At 51.7% G+C, this 15848-nt stretch overlaps 3 protein-coding genes across 3 annotated transcripts in view; 1 reads left to right on the plus strand and 2 right to left on the minus strand.

The window, feature by feature from the left end:
- LOC309531548 (zinc finger protein 397-like) overlaps positions 1 to 8906 on the minus strand; it is a gene marked incomplete at its 3' end in the record, with an annotated part of 156039 nt that extends 147133 nt beyond the window's left edge. Inside the window, exon 1 of the mRNA XM_082221139.1 lies at positions 8815 to 8906. The remainder of the gene's footprint in view (positions 1 to 8814) is intronic.
- LOC309530282 (uncharacterized protein) overlaps positions 1 to 15848 on the plus strand; it is a 487095-nt gene that overhangs the window by 392392 nt on the left and 78855 nt on the right. The window lies entirely within an intron of this gene.
- LOC309530352 (uncharacterized protein) overlaps positions 1 to 15848 on the minus strand; it is a 302362-nt gene that overhangs the window by 15158 nt on the left and 271356 nt on the right. The gene's annotated exons all lie outside the window — the stretch shown is intronic.

A 15848-nucleotide genomic window follows, 5' to 3' on the forward strand; every position in this document is an offset into this window, starting at 1 on the left:
GATCAGTCTTTGAGCAGTAATTTGATCTAGTTTTAAGGAATCTAAGGGAGAGATTCCATAACTCAGGAGTTTGGCGTGAATTCTACTAGTCCAAAGGCTGGAGAATTCATCTCGCCATAAGCATTGGACAAGGTACAGTGGTGCCTCGCAAGACGAAATCAATTCGTTCCGCAAGTCTCTTCGTCTTGCGGTTTTTTCGTCTTGCGATGCACGGTTTCCCATAGGAATGCATTGAAAATCAATTAATGCGTTCCTAGGGAAACCGCCTTCAGACCAGGTCCGGGGACAGTCTGTCCCCGGACCTCTTCTGAAGGCTGGGGGGGGGGACAAGGGCTTTTCTTCCCACCCCCAGCATTTTAAAAAACCCTGGGACAGCGGAGGACTTCTCCGCTGACCGGGGCGATCTTAAAATGCTGGCGGGCGGCATTTTAAAATAGCCCCGGACAGCGGAGGACTTCTCCGCTGTCCGGGGCGATTTAAAAGCCCCTGGGAAGGCAGGCAGGGGGGACAAAGACTTTCGCCCCCTGCCCGCCTTCAGAAGGTGTCCCCGCCCCCCGCCCCGTTTCGGAACAGCGTTCCGAAGTGGGGCGGCTGGGGCAGGTGTCCCCGCCCCCCCTCCCCACTTCGGAACAGCGTTTTAAAATGCTGGGGGTCGGGAGCAAAGCGCTGCCGACCCCCAGCATTTTAAAACCTTCCCGGGACGCGGGGAGATTTTAAAATGCTGGGGGTCGGCAGCGAACGCTTCGCTCCCGCCTGCCAGCATTTTAAGATCGCCCGGGGCAGGCGGGGGGAAGGCAGGCGGGGGGAAGGCAGGCGGGGGGGGAGCCTTCTGAAGGCCGGCTGTGGGCGAAAGTCTTTGCTCCCGACTGCCAGCATTTCCCTATGGGCTTTCGTCTTGTGATGCAAGCCCATAGGGAAATTCGTCTTGCGAAGCGCCTCCAAAACAGAAAACCTTTTCGTCTTGCGGGTTTTCCGTCTTGCGAGGCATTCGTCTTGCGGGGTACCCCTGTAATGGTCTGTTAATCTATGCCACAATGATAACCAATAATTGAAGACTTGCTTCCACAGACAAGTTTCTAAGGATGCTGTCAGGGGTTCAGGAGCAGAGGCGAGGGCAAGGGAGGAAACAGAGAGCGAGGGGGAGGAGTCCGAAGGAAAGATGAGCGATGACGACGACCCGAGATCTCCAAGTCTTTCCAGTGAATCAGAAGATTCACAGAAAGGAGCGCCAGTGACCAGAGCAAGGGGGGAGCTTAGGGGGACACCCCAGGAGGAAGGGACAAAAGGGGGTTCAGAGAGCAGCAGTTGGAAATCGGGGCCAACGTCCCCAACAGAGCGCAGTGGGGAGGAAGGGAGCCAGGCATCGGGATCCGGCGGCTCGCCGCAGGGGGGAGGGCATGAGTCAGGAGTGGCCACACCTCCATCGGAGAGCGAAGCAACGGTCAAGTGGAAAGTGGAAGGTTGGGCGCGCGCGCCAAGTTCAAATGCACAGGAAGGCGGCACAGTAAGCAGCCCGGAAAGGGAGCCAGGTCCTAAAGCCCGCCGCAAGGAGACAGAAGGGTCCGGGGGGGTCAGCGTCAGAAGAGTCCCGGAAGGAAGAGACCACGGGGGGCAGAGGGACCCAGAGAAGAACGGTCAGGCGGAAAAGGTGGAGTAAGGCTAGGATATTAAGTTGGTGTACAGGAGGCGGGGACTCAGACAGAGCTTCGCCGGTCTAACCCATAAGACGTAGAGCTGCACGCAGCAGCTTGAGAATGGAAACTGTAACTCAATAAAGACTTTTACAAAGTGACCGCTGGCTAGTGTGATCCTCTGTGAGCTAGGATCTTGAAGCAGCTCTGACAGATGCGATCTTCAATTCTAGTCGCATGGCTGCGTTACTTACGCACAGGGGGTAAGGACCTAACAGAAGCAGAAGACATCAAGAAGAGGTGGCAAGAATACACAGAGGAACTATACCAGAAAGAAATGGATGTCTCGTACACCCCAGGTAGTGTGGTTGCTGACCTTGAGCCAGACATCCTGGAGAGTGAAGTCCAATGGGCCTTAGAAAGCACTGCTAATAACAAGGCCAGTGGAAGTGATGATATTCCAGCTGAACTATTTAAATTTTTAAAAGATGTTGCTGTTAAGGTGCTACGCTCCATATGCCAGCAAATTTGGAAAACTCAGCAGTGGCCAGAGGATTGCAGAAGATCAGTCTACATCCCAATCCCAAAGAAGGGCAGTGCCAAAGAATGCTCCAACTACCGCACAATTGCACTCATTTCACACGCTAGCAAGGTTATGCTTAAAATTCTACAAGGCAGGCTCAAGCAGTATGTGGACCGAGAACTCCCAGAAGTGCAAGCTGGATTTAGAAGAGGCAGAGGAACCAGGGACCAAATTGCAAACATGCGCTGGATTATGGAGAAAGCTAGAGAGTTCCAGAAAGACACCTACTTCTGCTTCATTGACTATGCAAAAGCCTTTGACTGTGTCGACCACAGCAAACTATGGCAAGTTCTTAAAGAAATGGGAGTGCCTGATCACCTCATCTACAGTTAGAACTGGATATGGAACAACTGATTGGTTCAAAATTGGGAAAGGAGTACAAGGCTGTATATTGTCCCCCTGCTTATTTAACTTATATGCAGAATTCATCATGCAAAAGGCTGGGCTGGATGAATCCCAAGCCGGAATTAAGATCGCCGGAAGAAATATCAACAACCTCAGATATGCAGATGACACAACCTTGATGGCAGAAAGTGAGGAGGAATTAAAGAACCTTTTAATGAGGGTGAAAGAGGAGAGCACAAAATATGGTCTGAAGCTCAACATCAGAAAAGCGAATATCATGGCCACTGGTCCCATCACCTCCTGGCAAATAGAAGGGGAAGAAATGGAAGCAGTAAGAACTTTTACTTTCTTGGGCTCCATGATCACTGCAGATGGTGACAGCAGTCACAAAATTAAAAGACGCCTGCTCCTTGGGAGAAAGGTGATGACATACCTAGACAGCATCTTAAAAAGCAGAGACATCACCTTACCAACAAAGGTCCGTAGAGTTAAAGCCACGGTCTTCCCAGCAGTGAGGTATGGAAGTGAGAGCCGGACCATAAAGAAGGCTGATCGCCAAAGAATTGATGCTTTTGAGTTATGGTGCTGGAGGAAACTCTTGAGAGTCCCATGGACTGCAAGAAGATCAAACCTCTCCATTCTGAAGGAAATCAGCCCTGAGTGCTCACTGGAAGGACAGATCGTGAAGCTGAGGCTCCAATACTTTGGCCACCTCATGAGAAGAGAGGACTCCCTGGAAAAGACCCTGTTGTTGGGAAAGATGGAGGGTACAAGGAGAAGGGGACGACAGAGAATGAGATGGTTGGACAGTGTTCTCGAAGCTACAAACATGAGTCTGACCAAACTGTGGGAGGCAGTGGAAGACAGGAGTGCCTGGCGTGCTCTGGTCCATGGGGTCACGAAGAGTCGGACACGACTAAACAACAACAACAATTTTGGATGGCCATCTGTCTTGGATGATCTAGCAATGCAGGGGGTTGGACTTGATGACCCTTGGGGTCCCTTTCAACTCCAGGATTCCATGAAAACTGCAACTACAGATGAATCCTACTGGCAAAATTCAGAAGGCTGGTGTCAGAGTTCTATGGGTAGGAAATCCCACAGTACACAGCTGGAGTTCACACTTTCTTAGCAAGAACACGATATTCACAGACTTGGCTGAGTTTCGGGCCTCATGAGAAAAGCAGCTCATTCCCAGAGGGTCTGTAAATTTGCATAATCTAGCAGAGATTCCTGCAACGCAGGGGGTTTCCTGGCTCTGAGAGACAAGCAGGGAGGGTGGCTTCTGGCAGAAGGAGAGGGAGCCACCGATGGCTCCTCCTTCTCCTGACTCACCTCTGCCTCTCGACTTTCCTCTCCCACTCGCCTCCTTCCTCTTCTGTCTCTGATTCTGCACTGCATTCTGCCACAGAGTCTCCCAGCTCACTAAGCCCTGTTAGCCCTTTAGCTTCTGACATCTCCTCTTCCCAGGCTTCTCCCTCTTCTCCCTCTGACCACTTATTCTTCTTCCACCTCCACTCCTTGGTCTCTAAGATGTCTTCCCTTCCTGGTTCCCCAGCTGCTTCCTCCCACCATTCCTCTGTGCCCAACCAGTCCATGACATTGCTCCATCCCTCAGCCTCTGTCCCCACAAGACAGCTTCCCCTGACCTGATCTGGTTCCGCAGCCGCTGCTTCCCTTCTGCCCCCATGAAGAGGCGGATCAGGAGGTTTTGCTGGCATCATTCTGTCACCTGCAAGAGAAAAAATGTAAACAGGACGCCAGGAGTGCCTGCTTCTCTCACAGGGGAAACAGGGCATCTCTAACAACAGATGGGCCTTTCAGAAAGCCTTACTTGCTGAGAGCATTTGGAGGTTTGTGCCCATTTCATATGTTAGATGTGCAAAAACCCATCTCCCCTCCTCTGGACCCTTGCTTCCAACTGTCTCCCCGCAAAACAAGATGAAAAGAATATCAGTGTTTGTAAAAAAAAAAAGGTTCTGTTGGCATAAAAGAGTCCACGAGAAGAGTATCCTTGCAGAGTACTGGTGTAGCTGCTCTGTGAGTCGCCTACTGTGGTCCTCTAGGAGTTCAGACTGTTCCAGTAGCCGATGCTGAGTGCTTTCCTGATCCTCAGATCCTAGCTGCCCCAGCGTCACTGCAGACAGTTACAGCTTGCCACCAACTGCTCCAACGCACAGCCACTGGCTCCATACACCACCAGGACTCACCAGCTCCCTGCTCAGATGCTGTCAGTCGTTTTGCACTCTGCACAAGCTCAGAAACACTGGGCCCATAACCTGTCAGTGTTTGTAAAAAAAAAAGAAGGGTTCTGACCTCCCTTTGTTGCCTCAGCCTGGTCCTCGGACCCTTGTTGGCATAAAGAGTCCACAAAAAGAGTATCCTTGCAGAGTGCTTTCCGCTTTTATTCTTAAAAGCCTTTCTGCAAAAGCGACTGACCAACTGTACACAAAAGCGACTGACCAACTGTACACACTGTTGGTTTCTGCTTCCTCACTGAGCAGCGAATGTATGTCACAAGACATTGTTTTGCATTCCACAGTCCAAGTTACTGTTGGATTCCCACAGGAATGGGAGACTGGATGTGACATACACTGGTTTGCTGTTTTTCACTCTTCTCTCGGTTTCTTTGTTAGAGAGACAGGTTGCTTCTCTGCTCTCACAGAGGCAAGATGCATGTTTGTATTCTCTCAGCACAGAGTGGAAATAAAGTTGAGAATGTGGCACATACTGCTTATCCTTCTGCTGTCTGGACTACTCTGCTTGGGCTCAAGATAAGAAAAGCCTGTATCAGCTTCAGATGGGCCGAAGCTGGTCAAAATCTCACACACACATCAACACTACCAGGTTTCACCAACCAACCAACCCAAACCAAACTAACATTTCTCACTCTATATATACAACCCGGTGCAGGCCGCTCACTCATGCTGACCCAGCTTTTTAAGCATTAAAGAAACAGCTGCCAATTTTTAGCCGTGACAAAGAACCCTCAGATGAGCTGGAAAACCAACAGAACAAGACCAAATGGAGAAGAGCCACCTTCCTCCTTACCCAGTGGCCGCTCTCTGGTGTCCAACGGAGGCCTCTCTGCCTCACAGGAATCCAGGTCCATTTCTGCAAAGAGTTCCGTTCCCTGAAAAAGAAACAAGGATTCAAAACAGAGAATGGGGAGAAATATTAGTAAAAGAATGACAAAGACAAAATTATTCAGGCTGTTACATCTCATTCCATGGATGCCTTCCCAGAAAACGGATGGGCCAACAGTAGAGCATTATGGGATGTTCTCTGTCCTGTTTGGAGCTCCTTGGGAGTATCCAGAGGAAAGTCTCTCTCACCTGCTTTCTCTCCTCTGCCTGACTCAGGAGGAAACCTTCGGCCAGGGCCACCGCCTGGGAACTGGTCTCCGCTCCGCATTCCCTCACCCAGCTCTCCATCTCTGGTGGAAGGACAGCCAGGAACTGCTCCAAGATCACCAGGTCCAGCATCTCAGCTTTCGTGTGCCTTTCTGGCTTCAGCCACTGACGGCCAAGGTGGTAGAGTCGGCTGCAAACCTCTCGGGGTCCTTTGGCCTCCTGGAAGCAGAACTGTCTCACCTGCTGGCTCTGCCCCTCTGAGCGGAGGGTGTCCTCCTCACCCAGGATCTTCTGCACAAAAGAACCCCCCACTGCTCCCAGTTTGGATGTCATGGCCTCTTCCTGCTTCAGGGGCCAGCTGAGTCTTGCTCATCCATCTGTGCTCTCAGGAAGCCTGTGAGAGATCGGAAGGAACCTTTTGGTCTTCTGCCAAGTTCTGTCTGTCTGAATGAGAAGCTCTAGCAAATCCTACAAAGCAAATACATTGTTCTGTTACAGAATTTGTAGGTCAGTAGAAGAAAAAGATTCCCTGAGCAAGCATGGATGCGTCTTGCTGGGAACTAGGGCTGGACTGCACCGCATTCCAGTCCATGAGCTATCTTTTTTTGGGGGAAAGAAGAGTAGGAGGAGAAATATGTCTCTAGCCTTCTAGCAATGCAAAATGTGGAGGCAACTGAACGGATTAATGTGAGGTGAATCAGTCTGGTTTCTGCTGCCTTCCAGTCAATGTATGAAGTCAGAACTGACAGACAAGAGAGTCATTTGCATCTTGTGAATAATGGATGCTTGGCTCTAGTGGGGGTCCTCACCTGGGGGTCCTCAGGAGTTGTTCTCCCCCCACCCCCACTCCCCTGCTTCTGTCTCCTTTTCTTGCACTTGGACTCTCTGCCGCTCTCCAGACAGACTCCTGGGGTGGGGTCCCTTTTTCTTTGCTCCGAGGGCCAGGAATGTATCTGGCCAACCCCTGAGGGCCAAGTGGATGTGGCCAAAGACACCTCCCTTGAAATTTAGGCGGGTAATTTAGTATTAGTAATAATAATAATAATAATTTATTATTTGTACCCCGCCCATCTGGCTGGGTTTCCCCAGCCACTCTGGGCGGCTTCCAACAAAGATGAAAGATACACTAAAATGTCACATATTAAAAACTTCCCTGAACAGGGCTGCCTTCAGATGTCTTCTGAATGTCAGGTAGTTGTTTATCGCTTTGACATCTGATGGGAGGGCGTTCCACAGGGCGGGCGCCACTACCGAGAAGGCCCTCTGCCTGGTTCCCTGTAACTTGGCCTCTTGCAGTGAGGGAACCGCCAGAAGGCCCTCGGAGCTGGACCTCAGTGTCCGGGCAGAACGATGGGGGAGGAGACGCTCCTTCAGATATACTGGACAGAGGCCATTTAGGGCTTTAAAGGTCAGCACCAACACTTTGAATTGTGCTCGGAAACGTACTGGGAGCCAATGTAGGTCTTTCAAGACCAGTGTTATATGGTCTCGGCGGCCGCTCCCAGTCACCAGTCTAGCTGCCGCATTCTGGATTAGTTGTAGTTTCCGGGTCACCTTCAAAGGTAGCCCCACGTAGAGCGTGTTGCAGTAGTCCAAGCGTGAGATAACTAGAGCATGCACCACTCTGGCGAGACAGTCCGCGGGCAGGTAGGGTCTTAGACAGCTGCCCTGGACACAGAGTTAACCTGTGCCTCCATGGACAGCTGTGAGTCCAAAATGACTCCCAGGCTGCGCACCTGGTCCTTCAGGGGCACAGTTACCCCATTCAGGACCAGGGAATCCTCCACACCTGCTCACCTCCTGTCCCCCAAAAACAGTACTTCTGTCTTGTCAGGATTCAACCTCAATCTGTTAGCCGCCATCCATCCTCCAACCGCTTCCAGACACTCACACAGGACCTTCACCGCCTTCACTTGTTCTGATTTAAAAGAGAGGTAGATAGCTTCACACACACAGCCATTGATGCCAAGGTCCTTGGAGGCTCAGGGACTAGGAGCGCCCATTTCCGGCTGCTTTGCCAGCAACAATCCTTTGCACTTGGACTCTCTGCCGCTCTCCAGACAGACTCCTGGGTGGGGTCCCTTTTTCTTTGCTCTGAGGGACAACCTGCTGAGTGCCAAGTGAGTTGTGCCAAAGACACCTCCCTTGAAATTTAGGCGGGTTTTTTATTATTATTATTCAATTAGATAGCTTAACACACACACAGCCATTGATCCCAAGGTCCCTGGAGGCTCAGTGAGTAGCAGCGCCCATTTCCGGCTGCTTTGCCAGCAACAATCCCTTTGGGAGAGAGAGGATGTGGTCCTGGGATGCCCTGCTCTGGGTGCGAGGGGATTGCTGCAGTGGCCTCCGTGGGGAGCTGCCCTGGGAGACACTGGGAAACTGGTCCCCAATGCAGCAGCCAGACTCTGGGAAACTGGGATCCCTCTCTTTATTCCTGGCCTTTCTCTCCCACCTTTTTTTTGGGGGGGGGGGCTAGTCCACCTCCTCGTCCAGTTTGGAAAACCATTTGCAGATGTTTCCTCTGTTGTGCAATGAGGCTGAGCGACGTCACACAGAGTTAAAGTCCCAGGGACTCCTTTGTTTAAAGAAGGGAGATCTTTTCTGAAAGGGGGGGGCGGAGGGTCAAATGAGTTTGGGATCCTCTGATCTGCAGGAAGGAGAGCGTGGCAGACCTGGCCCCTCCCTGGCAGGACCCTCTCCTCCCTGACTTGGGGTCCCCCCCCCTGCAGGAGCAGATCAGGCCCCCCCGGCCCCCTCCCCTGCTGCAGCCCTGGGACCCCCACCAGATCCCAGAGAGAGAGAGAGGAGACTCACCAGATCCCAGAGAGAGAGGAGACTCACCAGATCCCAGAGAGAGAGAGAGGAGACTCACCAGATCCCAGAGAGAGAGGAGACTCACCAGATCCCAGGAGGGGGCAGCGAGGCAGCCCTTGCAGGAGAGACACCAAAGCAACACCCCCCCCCCCTTCCTAGCAGGAAAGGACTGGGGAGGGAGGGGCCTTGGCTCTGGAGGACTTGCCCCCCCTTGCTTCCTGGCCTCTCTAGGAAGGCAGCTCACTTCCCTTTAACCCTTGCCAAGCCGAGTCCCTCCAGCTCAGCCCTCTCTCGCTTGGCAGAACCTCAGATTATTATTATTTCTTTATGGATTAAGGGGGGCAGCTGCCCCCCCCTGGCTATGCCAATGCCCAGATATCCTTTTGGGGGGTGAGGCTCTTGGCTGGACTCTGAGCATCTCCCTCCCTTCATCAAGAGATCTCAGAGACCTTTAAAACACAGGACACGTGAGACGCAGACTGATGATCCACGTGTTACAGACCAAACGTCTGTACCCCTGCCCAAGTGGGTCCTAAACAATCCATACCTAGGATAAGAAGGATGGCCAGGAGGACAACAATCATTATCCCCTTTATGTGAGACCTGTTTCCTGGCCCTAAAATTAACAGCCTAAGATTAACATATCAGAAAAGCTACAGCAAAGAAACTGCCCCCTGTCTCTGATGACCCAGGACGCCTGCCTGTCTGAGTGGGGACGTGACTTGTGAAGAAAGAGAAATGGAACAGGGATGCAGAGGAGTGGACTGATCAAGAATCATATGAAAATACTTTAAACCCAGTCATGGCAATGCTTTCATTGCTGACACAGAAGGCTTACTCTATATTTGTTATAAATCCTCATAGCAATCCCACCTGATCACTACAGGAAGTGTTGTCTTTTGGCTTGAAGAGCGAAGCTGAGGATGGCGGAGGAAGGCAGACTTGGGTCGATTCTCTTTCGTTACATAGACGTTTACTTCAAGGGTGGGAGAAGGAAGCATAGTCCTATTTCTGCGAGTGGAGCAGGGGTCTTTCCACTCATGTGGTTTACATGTTCTGAAAGTTGGGATCTGTTTTGAGATTTAAATTTTAAAAGGATGGCGTGGAACCGGATATTGACCATCTTGTTAGCCTGGGGAGCCACATTCTGGTGAAGGAGGCCAGGATTAGCCCCCAAGGCTTGGGATGTCCCTCCTTCCCTGCCGTAGGACTTGGAATCCAGGAGAAAACTCTTGGAATAGCCTTTCCAGGTGCTCAGGGAGGACTCACCTGTCCCCATGTCCTTCTCTTTGCAGATGTGCTGCGGTTGCACATCCCTCCCCCAGGGGTGAGCATTGGAGAGAACCAGAGCAGGGACTCAGACCTGCCCTCCTTGCCCCCCACTCTGCACTCTGGGAGGTGGAGAAGCCCTCCCTTCGTGAGGAACTGACAGCCTGACTTTTGCCTTTCAGCTGCTGGAGGAAGATCAGCTGTACCTGCCGGAGGTGATTCAGAACTGCCAGGCAGCTCAGCTCAGGGGGCCCAGAATGGCTCCAAGCAGGAGATGCCCAAAGCCATCCTGGTGAGTCGTGGGTGGTGTGGGGGACCCCCATGGGGAAGTGGGGGAGGGAGGGGCTTTGGGGACGGGGTTGTCCGTCTGCCAGAGAGGAGTACCCTACTGGCCTAGGTTCACGTATCCTGTTTGAAAGGGGAATCATCTTAGGGACTTCTTGTGAAAATCTGGGTCAGGAATGCTGTTCCTGGAATGGACAAACACACAAGACGTAACTGGGTGTGCAGTCACATAAACAATACTCTTCTATATTGTCTTATCACAATATCAAATGTTTATCTTGCACATAAACAACACATAAAGTGCAATAATATAGACGAGAGCCAGGGACTCTGTGGTGGGGGCAACGGAGGGCCGCTTTGGCCCAGACTGGCCCCTGACCCTGAGACGCTCTTTCCACCCACAGGACCTCCGATGTTACGCCCTTTGGGAAAGTGGGGAGGAACAGAAACTAGCAGCCAACAGCATCCCATCTCTGCTGGCCTTTGCCCGAAGTGTCAGTATCTCAGCTCACAGTCAGAGGTAACTGGCCTCTCCCGGACAATAGAGCTAGATACTTGTTGACCTTTCGTCTGCTACACTCCCGGCAGGCTAGGTCGTAACTCAGCGATTCTCCTCATTAGGCGTGAAGAGAACACACCCTCTGCTTCTCTGTTTCTCTCCCTCCCTGCATTCTCCCCAGGGAGGGGAAATGAGACAGAGAGGAGTCCTATTTACATGTTTTATTCCTGTCATTCAGCAGTACATAGAAAACGTGACTGCACCCTTCAGACTCCATCAGAAGAATCACAACTCCGCCCCTGTACTTCCAGCACAGGTCACATGACAGTCTGAGCTAACATCCGGTGCTCAGTACAGAGAATAGACTCCTCCTTTTTGCCAACAGTACATCTGCAAACCACAACATCCTGTTTTGCTTTCCAGCCACCTGCAGCTGGCTTTTGCATTGGTGCTTTTTCCCAACAACCTCCCCCAAAAGCATCAATAGGCAAAACACGATCCAGAGAAGAGAACAAACAGTTGTTATACATATAACAGTCCCCTGTTGTTTCAGTTCCACCCTTGGAACTCCCCACCACTGGTTTCACCAGTGTACCTCTCTGGTTGTCTGGCTTCCAAGGAATGAGTGCTTCTGCATTACCTTGGCTAGCTACTCTCTGTTGTGTCTTTGTCTCTGACTTAGACACTGCTTTAACCTGCTTTGAGTTGTTAACAATAGCAACACATGCAACAGCTAAGTTAGCAAACTTTTTTGAGTACCTCTTTGGTGGTACACCCTTTATAACTCTCTCAGACCTGCGTATGAGGTTCTGACACTCTGAGCTAACATCCGGTGCTCAGTACAGAGAATAGACTCCTCCTTTTTGCCAACAGTACATCTGCAAACCACAACATCCTGTTTTGCATTCCAGCCATCTGGAGCTGGCATTGCTGCTTTTATCCAACACGAAGTTCCCCCCCATCTCAGAGCACGTGGCTCTCCCTCGTGGATTCAGTCCTTTCATCACTTCCATCTCCCCAAGAGACTCCCAAGGCTACTCATCCTCTGCAGCTGAGAACAGACTTGACTGAAAAGAACGGCTTTCTCTTCTGGTGACACCAGAGAATTCTAGAAGACATTCACCCTTTCCATAGCACTATGGATGCACGATTCCCACATGCAGGTTTCTTGGCAAGACAAGGGCCTTCTCTGGCCACTTGAGTGTCCTCCTCAGCATCTCCAAAGAAGGAGCTGGGTTGCAAGAACTGCAGCAAGGGGGGGGGGGCAACCCAGGCTAATGGGGGGGGGGCTGTCTAGCTAGGAAAGCAAGACCCAGAGACAGTTGTGGGAGACCCAGAGACCGGCTTCCTCTGTGCCGGAGCCAAAGCTGCGACAGATGGAGAAGCCTGACCTGCTGGGGGTGTCCATGCTGTGAGCCCCTCCATCCTACACTCTGGTTGAATTTGTGAGTAAATAAAACTATATGGACCTGGGACCCCTGGAGTCTCACTGCCCAGAGATGGGGAGGAAGGACATCCCACATAAAGGTGATAATGATCACTGTCCTCCTGGCCAGACAAAGGGTACACAGAGACACAGACAGAGATTATTATACGCACCCTTCCCAGAGTCTTGCTGGTTCAAGCCTCTGTGTGTATTCTTATTAATCAGAGTTCAATCCTTCCTTCGCTTTGGGAACGCCTCACTTCCCCGTCCCCGGGCGAAACCCCTGGCCTTTCATTGGTAGAGCTGCCACCACGCCAGTAGCAGGGACTGACTGAGCGGGTGGCGAGATGCTTTCAGCCTCGGACACTTGGTGGGTCCTGAAATGGCCGTGGAGGCCAAATTCATGACCCTGGCGAGCTGGATGAGGACCCCTGGCCTACACTGACTGGCAGCAGCTCCCCAGAGTTTCAGGCAGGGATTTCGTCCAGCCATTGCAGGAGATGTCAGGGGCTGACAATGGGACATTCTGCATGCCAAGCAGATGCTCTAGGGTTCCCCATATTTCACTAGCCTTTCAATGTTATGCTATTAGCAATCGTGGAGATTCCACTTGCGTCTTTCGAAAGGAGAACAGTCACCTGGTCAATTTAATTAATTAATTAATTAATTAATTAATTAATAATAATAATTTATTTATACCCCACCAATCGGGCTGGGTTTCCCCAGCCACTCTTGGCGGCTTCCAACAAAATATTAAAATACAATAGTCCATCAAACATTAAAAGCTTCCCTAAATATAATAATAACAATAACCATCCATTTTCAGTCCATTGAATTAGCAATTAAGCATTTCTGGACAAGGGAATGGCATACTTTTGTATATTAGTATAAAAAGCGTGCATAGGAAAGTATTACTCATTTATGATGAAATTGGGATTTATTTATTTTGAACTTTGCTGGGTTCCTCCTCAGCAGCCAGTGTGATTCTTTCAGCAGGGCTAGAACTCAGGACCCGCTGCCTTGAGGGGCAGTTGGGCAGGGAAAGGTCTCCCTTGGGAGGTGGGGGGGGGACTCTCCTTCCTTGGAGGTTTCTCAGCAGAGATCGGACGGCCATCTGCCATGGATGCTTCAGCTGAGATTCCTGCATTGCTGGGGGTTGGACTAGATGACCCTGGGATCCCCTCCTCTCTCTCCACTCCTGAATTCCAGGAGGAGCTTCCTTGCCTCCTGCAAAGCCCTTTTCCCTGCAAGCTCTTCCTCTGGTTTCTGGCCAAGGGAGGCAGATGCTCAGAGTCCAGCCAAGAGCCTCACCCCCCCCAAAAGGATATCTGGGCATGGGCGTAGCCAGGGGGGGGCAGCTGCCCCCCTTAATCCATAAGAAATAATAAGAATCTGAGAGAGGGCTGAGCTGCAGGGACTCGGCTTGGCAAGGGTTAAAGGGAACCGAGCTGCCTTCCTAGAGAGGACAGGAAGCAAGGGGGGGCCAGGTCCTCCAGAGCCAATCCCCTCCCTCCCCAGTCCTTTCCTGCTTTGTGTCTCTGCTGCAAGGGCTGCCTCGCTCTCCCCTCCTGGGATCTGGTGAGTCTCCTCTCTCTCTCTCTGGGATCTGGTGAGTCTCCTCTCTCTCTCTCTGGGATCTGGTGGGGGTCCCAGTGCTGCAGCAGGGGAGGGGGCCTGGGGGGCCTGATCTGCTCCTGCAGGGGGGGACCCCAAGTCAGGGAGGAGAGGGTCCTGCCAGGGAGGGGCCAGGTCTGCCACGCTCTCCTTCCTGCAGATCAGAGGATCCCAAACTCATTTGGCCCTCCCCCCCCCTTTCAGAAAAACAATGACTCTCCCACGAAATCTCATTTTTTTAAACAAAGGAGTCCCTGGGACTTTGACTCTGTGTGACGTCGCTCAGCCTCATTGCACAACAGAGGGAACACCTGCAAATGATTTTCCAAAGCTGGAGAAGAAGGTGGACTAGCCCCCCCCTAAAAAAAACCCCCACGTGGAGGAAGGAAGGGAAGGTGGGAGAGAAAGGAGAGGAGTAAAAAGAGGGATCCCAGCCCAGAGTCTGGCTGCTGCATTGGGGACCAGTTTCCCAGTGTCTCCCAGGGCAGCTCCCCACGGAGGCCACTGCAGCAATCCCCTCGCACCCAGAGCAGGGCATCCCAGGACCACATCCTCTCTGCCCCAAAGGGATTGTTGCTGGAAAACCAGCCGGAAATGGGCGCTGCTACGCACTGAGCCTCCAGGGACCTTGGCATCAATGGCTATGTGTGTGTTAAGCCATCTACCTCTCTTTTAAATCAGAACCAGTGAAGGCGGTGAAGGTCCTGTGTGAGTGTCTGGAAGCGGTTGGAGGATGGATGGCGGCTAACAGATTGAGGTTGAATCCTGACAAGACAGAAGTACTGTTTTTGGGGGACAGGAGGTGAGCAGGTGTGGAGGATTCCCTGGTCCTGAATGGGGCAACTGTGCCCCTGAAGGACCAGGTGCGCAGCCTGGGAGTCATTTTGGACTCACAGCTGTCCATGGAGGCACAGGTTAACTCTGTGTCCAGGGCAGCTGTCTACCAGCTCCACCTGGTACGCAGGCTAAGACCCTACCTGCCTGCGGACTGTCTCGCCAGAGTGGTGCATGCTCTAGTTATCTCACGCTTGGACTACTGCAACACGCTCTACGTGGGGCTACCTTTGAAGGTGACCCGGAAACTACAACTAATCCAGAATGCGGCAGCTAGACTGGTGACTGGGAGCGGCCGCCGAGACCATATAACACTGGTCTTGAAAGACCTACATTGGCTCCCAGTACGTTTCCGAGCACAATTCAAAGTGTTGGTGCTGACCTTTAAAGCCCTAAATGGCCTCTGTCCAGTATATCTGAAGGAGCGTCTCCTCCCCCATCGTTCTGCCCGGACACTGAGGTCCAGCTCCGAGGGCCTTCTGGCGGTTCCCTCACTGCAAGAGGCCAAGTTACAGGGAACCAGGCAGAGGGCCTTTTCGGTAGTGGCGCCCGCCCTGTGGAACGCCCTCCCATCAGATGTCAAAGCGATAAACAACTACCTGACATTCAGGAGACATCTGAAGGCAGCCCTGTTCAGGGAAGTTTTTAATATGTGACATTTTAGTGTATCTTTCATCTTTGTTGGAAGCCGCCCAGAGTGGCTGGGGAAACCCAGCCAGATGGGCGGGGTACAAATAATAAATTATTATTATTATTATTATTACTAATACTAAATTACCCGCCTAAATTTCAAGGGAGGTGTCTTTGGCCTCATCCACTTGGCCCTCAGGGGTTGGCCAGATACATTCCTGGCCCTCGGAGCAAAGAAAAAGGGACCCCACCCCAGGAGTCTGTCTGGAGAGCGGCAGAGAGTCCAAGTGCAAGAAAAGGAGACAGAAGCAGGGGAGTGGGGGTGGGGGGAGAACAACTCCTGAGGACCCCCAGGTGAGGACCCCCACTAGAGCCAAGCATCCATTATTCACAAGATGCAAATGACTCTCTTGTCTGTCAGTTCTGACTTCATGCATTGACTGGAAGGCAGCAGAAACCAGACTGATTCACCTCACATTAATCCGTTCAGTTGCCTCCACATTTTGCATTGCTAGAAGGCTAGAGACATATTTCTTCTCCTACTCTTCTTTCCCCCCAAAAA

This window comes from Podarcis vaucheri (genome assembly GCF_965113315.1).
Source record: "Podarcis vaucheri genome assembly, chromosome: 4".
Taxonomy (NCBI): Eukaryota; Metazoa; Chordata; class Lepidosauria; order Squamata; family Lacertidae; genus Podarcis; species Podarcis vaucheri.